This window comes from Dendroctonus ponderosae, unplaced genomic scaffold, assembly GCF_020466585.1.
Source record: "Dendroctonus ponderosae isolate FM_Combo_2020 unplaced genomic scaffold, Dpon_F_20191213v2 Dpon_F_20191213_8, whole genome shotgun sequence".
NCBI lineage: Eukaryota > Metazoa > Arthropoda > Insecta > Coleoptera > Curculionidae > Dendroctonus > Dendroctonus ponderosae.
Genome location: NW_026019016.1, coordinates 4,109,215 through 4,116,094, shown reverse-complemented (window position 1 = coordinate 4,116,094; position 6,880 = coordinate 4,109,215). Strand labels below are relative to the sequence as shown.

The window sequence follows — 6,880 nt, the reverse complement described above, 5'->3', positions numbered from 1 at the left end:
ATATTAATTGAAACTGTTTAAAAATCAGTGGTGAGAGAGTACGTAAAAATTACGTAAAACAATAATTATGTGAAAACATAAATCATTTTCCCAAATCAACATTACTGACGAACGTATATTGATTTTTAAAATTTGCCCAAGATAATTATTATTCAGTTAATGGGCATCTGGCTCAAATCACTGATAAGCTGTAATGTTTTAGAACATAAAATGTGTAAACGAAATTTGCTCAATTTGATTCCCTCAAATGGAGCTAAATCTTTTAAGAAAAAAGTTTCCACTAGTAAATCGGTCAAAGGAAAACGGTGGAAACTGTTTTTATACTATTTGATAGCTATTAGAAGGCGTAAGTACAATTGCAAATAAATTAAAGTATGATTATAATGCTCAATTTAGTGTGAGCTTGTTACTTGATATTTTTTCGTATCTTTTAATATTTTATATTTTATCTTATTATCTCAACTGCACACTCTGTGCATATAATTTTGCAATTACAAACTGCCAGAAACGGGGGATATTACATTTTAGCTCACTTTTCTTCATTGGACAGGGATTAATTCAATTGGTATGTAACCAATTACTTGTTTGGACTGTAAATCTGCAAATATAAAGTAAACAATTTATTTTTTATAAAAAATCTACTAAATTACATGTTGAAAATAACAAGAGGTTGAAACAGAGGCACTGAATGAATGACACTCAAAAGCACTGTTTAATTAATTAACGCGCTAATTAATTGTTATGGGATTTAAACAAACAGGCGGATCAGGGAGATCAGCTCATTATTAAAATACCGATAGTTGAAACAAATTTTCGCTAAAACTTTCGATCGTTAACATAATTTGCTTTATGACAACGATATGGGTATAATAATGGTAAAATTTCAAATTACTATAAGGAAGACAGAATAAAACGAGGACAGGATAAAGCTGAGTAGCATGATTTAAACCACAAAAAAAATAGTATTAGAAACCACACAAATAAAAAAATGTATTTGTTAGTTTGCACAATTCTCATTGTGTTATCATCGATCGAATTTTGACAAAAGGAGTGAACCTATGCGTACAAATGGGCAACGAAGAGGTTTTGTGGATTCGGTTTTGGAACCACCTAAACCTCAAGAGGATTTTTCACCGTTTGGCGTGTGTTGTGAAGCATCCTTGGTTCGTTTTTCATCGAAAATGCAGTTGGTAAAGCATTAACGAAGTAAAGGTGTTTGTTTTCGGGAAAAGTTAACTAACGCTTGTTTACCAAAACTAAAAAACATTTATCTCGACCGCGTGTAATTTCAGCCAGAGAAACTCATGAATTACTGTACAACTCACTTCCTGGCCGTAATCTTAGTTAATCTACGGGGCCGGAATGTCTCCACTTGGAAATCGGCTTTAGACGCCCACATCATGCGATTTAACGCCTATGGACTTTTGTCTCTTTAATGTCTAAAGTCGCAACTTTATGTAAATATCTGTATCATTGAAAAACAGCAAAATTTGTTCGGAACAATAGTTGGAAATTCCACGAAACGAGCATCTCCGTGCTAAAATTGTCTCTGAAAGCCGTCACTTGTCCCATGTCTTATTCAATTCATAACTTGATGATGTATAGTTAATTCTTCAATGAAAGTTTCATAAAACGCATATACAAGGTGATTCACTTCGAGTCACCCGAAAATATAGATGGAAATTCTTCAATGGAATCTGATCACTATGAAGAAATAAGGGGCGAATGTTCGGAATGAACGTTGTTTATTCAAAGGCAATATGGATCAACAATACAAAAGTGAAACATAAATACATTAAAGCACGCTACTGTCGACAAGACAGAAGCAAACAGACTCGAACCCTTTCGTTGATCGTCACCCCAGCAGATAATCTAAAAAGTGAGACACAAGTGCGTAATTCGATCCAGCTCCAAGGGGATGTGAATCCCCATTGAGGCAGGTTCATTAGCGACAAGTGCATAGGTAAATACGGCCGCTAATATAAAGGGCATTATACCGTGAAATTCCACACGCAAGCTTAATGTTGAGTACTTTTTTTAAATTCAGACGAACACAATGCAGAGGCTGATATTTTAAATCGGCCTGACGAGCCAGGATGCATCAAGCCCTTCCTCTGCATCCCTTTCTTTCGACCCTTCACGGCCGCCACTCGAGACACAGCCAGATATTTTCGTTTGCGTTTTCATAATTGAGTAACTTTACACCTGGGACTTAATGAATGCGTCAACATGAAGTGTTCTGAATCAGCACAAAGAATATAATATGTATATTCTTGCACATTTATCGCATTATGTTGGACAACATCACTGTTAAATATGGCATGAACATATTTCTCAATTTATTGGATGACTTGTGAATAGCATACAAAAAGAGGAGAAGAATTTAGACAAGTTGTATAGTGTTTAACGATATTTTTTGCAATGAAGAACTGTTCTCTATTGCCTTTTGCCTTTTGAAATGAAATAGATGTTCAAATTTGGTTCAGATTCCAAACAGATCTAACTAGAATCTCAAGAACTTCAAATAGAATTTAACGGAACAGTGCCAATAGTCATGAGTAGGTACTTATGTTCCAGTTCCACCAAATACCCGTTCCTTTGGGTGCTTTAGAACAAAACATCTGCGACGTAACAGCAAACTGTAAATACAATTAACGTTTAGACAACTAAATTAAAGCATTACATTTTAATTAAAAAATTAAACTAAACTTGTTTTGAATGACCCCTGAAAAAAGTTATTATGGACAAACGAAAAACGATACTTTGATCAATTCGTTTAAAAATAATTCAATGCACTGATTAAACACAAACAAGGAAACAAATTAATACGCAACAACAGTTTGTTTGTATATTTTGCCATAAAACACATATTATTCAGGAAAAAATTATGAAACTTTGCTATTTTATACAAAACGATCGCCGATTTAATGGAGAAATTCATGTTAGTTAAAACATAAAATATCTATTGATTTATCTGCGGCATCTTCCCTCATCTACGCATTTAAATGCGTTCAGTTTTGTAATTGTATTATCACGTACGTTTATTTCACTATAATTATTATATCAATACACTCTACACAACAATAGACAATTACTTGTAAATGGAACATGTGAACCTGAAAAGGGTTAACTCGTATTATTGCAAATTATAATTTTTTCGGTAAACAACTGGGGGGCCGAGAGCTAATTACCAACTCTTTATATTCCGGGGCCTCGGCCAAGCTAAATCAAGGGATTACAAAAATGTAAACGGAAAAACTCGTCTATCTCGTGTAACCTGAGCTCTGGAATCATGTGAACAAGGGTTAGAGTTTTTAATGCAACATTTTTATTCCGAACAGGATTTTCAACTTTTTCAGTCGACGAACAGAAATTTATGACAATTTTTAGAAGTTTTCAGTTTTATAACCATTTACAGCATTAAATATGTTCTGCTTTTGGCCCGAATGCGGAGAAACAGCTTGATAGCGTTGATATCAGTACATCTAAGAAATCGCATGCTATGCAACCGACAATTTGCAGTAATGAATGGCTATTTTTTTCTATCTGGGTCATGTTGTGGAATATCTAGTATAGAGCGCCAAAAATGCGAATATTCTGGCTGGCAGACTATTCTCCAGATTTTTTTACTACCGCCTATAACAGTGTGTGAGTCCAGATTTCTTCTTTCTAAATTTATCTTAATTTGTTAAACTCTCTCATATGGGTATAGAACATCATACAATTCTAAGGTCTGCGTTTTCCATTTCCTTGCGTCTGTCTGTCAATAGAAGTGGCAGAAACTCACAAAATATTTCTCTTGGGCCAACGTTTCTGCTATATTTATGCATGCTTGGATATTTTAATTTTTATCCTCTTCTACCAATAACCATCATGATCTCTAATAAACCACATCATCAAGAAAGTTGCCGGTCGACGGTAAGAGTAATAAATAAATATAAATATAACTAATAAAAAAAGAAATCGACAATCAGCGATCAAAAGAACGCAAATTTAATGAAGAATTCAGAAATCAAAGGCAAATTTGGGTGTTACATTTAAAGGGCCAAATATAACATAACGGCAACCCTTTTATGGGAGCTTTTTTTCTCATCTCTACTAAACTATTTCATACTAATGGAACACGATGGAAAATCTGATCAGCAAAATATAAAAATTCTTTCAACAAAGAACTTTTATTCAGTATTGCAAGGATTAACTCTGGAAATGCGGTTATAGATTAAAATAACTGTAAAAGTTTATCACCGATTAGCGGTTGAGCCTTTTCGGTTTAGTTTCGATAAAATATGGGCAAACCTTCATATTTCAGTGCGGATTTTATTTAGAAGATTGAATAGAATAAAATAGATTTCATGATAATCACAACAATGGGGCTAAAATTTTTTTCAGGTCTGAAATGTGGATTAAACTTTCATTGATGAAATTTTTGTTTTCGATAGAGCCGATGTGCAAATTTCATGTAAATCCTATTAGTCCATTTTCGATCAAAATCAATAAGATTAATTTTGGTAGCCGGTTCCGACAAACTGTACCATTGAATTGGAGGATTTAAAAAATACGCTATTCAGAGCCCATTTTCAGAGCTGTATTATAATATTAGTAACATCCCCTGAAGGACTGTTTTGTTGTCGGTTGTTGGACAAAGAGTTAAATTAATTTGAATATTTCCTTCGTATGATAATCTGTCCGTTTGAAGTGTGCAATTATCGAAAAATTACAGCGGTAATTGCACAGTGTCCAATTATCACTCAGCGATAATTGCATTGTTTACAAAAAATATTTGACAGGTGTCTTTTCATGTTGAACTAGACATCAAATGTCTTCCTGACATACCTAAGATATTCAAATTAAATTTAATAAACATAAGTATTAAAATTTAAAGGGTAATAAAATATAATAGAAATAAAATGAATCCACATTTACTTTGTTTACTCAGGAAATATTCATAAAAATTACACTCGTGCCTCAAATTAAACAGATAATTTTGCATTCGAGCTTGTTGTCTTGTAAAAACTGCATTCGTTTATTTTTGTGCAATTACCCCCGATTATAAATTGCTATGCTAATTTATATTGACGAATTTACATTTTCAATATCCTTTGGATTTGAGAAATGTTAACAGAATTAGTATCAAACCGAACCTTGTCGTGAAACGTTCTTCATGGGAACGCATTCTGCTCTAAAGTTTAAAAATAACCACAATTTACGAAGCTGCAAATCTCATGTTGCAATTTCACTGATGAGATGAAAGTGTATTAAGAATATCTAACTTCGTTGCGAAAAAAACTGTCTTGAATTATATGATTATTACAATTTTGCAGTGCTTTTCTTATCGGTTCATTTCGCCTTTAAGTCAATTACTTGTACAATGTACTTTGTACAATGTAAAATTTGTCTATTTCTCACACATCTTTGATAAGCTGTTAATTCCACAACAGTTTGGTCAATGTTAAACGAGCTGCGTGCTATAAAAGCTAAACAGTATTTTTCTCATAGGTCACAAAAGCGAACACATGGATTGGCAATAAAACTAAAAGTTCCAGAAGTGAATTTTGGGGCTTTGCAAGTTTGCCACTGTACATAAACGGCAATATATCTTCTAGGGTCCCACATCCCCATATTTCAATTAGACAAAAAGCTCTTGATCCCTGAAAGGACCGCGTGTTGCGGCTTCCATGACGAAATTTACGCAACACGCAAATAATTCGCTGAATTCGTCACGTGAAGCGATGTCGGAATTGCCGAAGCACAACATTGGTTTTCGAGGGTAGTCCGTAGTATTTACAGTGGCGTCCATTACTAGAAAGTTACTATTCTTCTATTCTCGTTAATTGATTTGGTTCTATTCAAAACCGCTCCAGAATTGTGTAGAACAAAACAACGTATCCACAATCCCTTCACATTCGCTTAAAACTCACTGCGTCGTCACGACTTTGCAAATTTCGTAAACGTATTTTATTAATTCAGTCAATATTTGAAAACGTGCCCGTTTGCTAGCAAATTTCTTTGCAGAATGAATCTTGCACGTAAAAATATAAAAATAAACTGCTCTATTTCCTTATGGTCATTCAAAACGCACTGAAGAATTTGTCCAGAAATAATGCTTGTTTCGAAATCGTTATTCATTTAAATGCATTTTCTCAATGAAACCTTTTTGTACTTTTAAAGGTCATATATCATCAGAAAGCTGAGTTTCTGTTCTCTTCAATGGTCGACTTATTTTTCGTTGGCGACAAAAACTTTCAGCTTTTTTGAGGCAATTTTGAGCGTTTCCATTTTAAATGTCCGAAACAAATTTTTGTCAAATTTCCTTCTACACGGCTCGAATCATTCATGAAGTATGAATGCCGGAAAATGTAGGCGAATGAACAGTACGAACATGGCTCGAAAAGTTTCGATCTGGGTGATTTTCATTTTGAACATCAAACAAGACTGCGGACGTACTAAAAAACTTCAGAACGATTAATTGGAAGCACTGGTGTAAACAGATTCAACCGTGCAAACCGCATTCTAGAGAGAAGTAAATGGCCTTTTTAGAAAGTAAACCATCGAGAAGGAAATGCTGGCAGTTTTCTCAAAAAATGCTTGAATTCAAGAAGTTTTAGATTTGCGTGGTTTTTTTTGAGTTGCAAAATCCACTTGAACATGACACTGCTTTTTTCGAAGTTTTCGAAGTTTCTCAAGTTGGATAGAGAATTGAAAACTCGATTCAGTCGTAACAACGTGAGATAGGAAATTCGAATGGTTTTGGCCCAGAAAGCGAAATTTGAATATCAGACACTTAAGTTCAAGATTATGCCAAAATTTCATGTTTTCCGGCCCGTTTTTGCTCATATCTCGGAGGCAAAATGAGCAAGAACGCTCATTTGTACATCATTCT

General features: G+C 34.0%; 1 protein-coding gene across 3 annotated transcripts in view; it reads right to left on the bottom strand.

The window, feature by feature from the left end:
• The window catches only part of LOC109538079 (epithelial discoidin domain-containing receptor 1), a 185,767-nt gene that overhangs the window by 107,028 nt on the left and 71,859 nt on the right, over window positions 1-6,880 (bottom strand). The window lies entirely within an intron of this gene.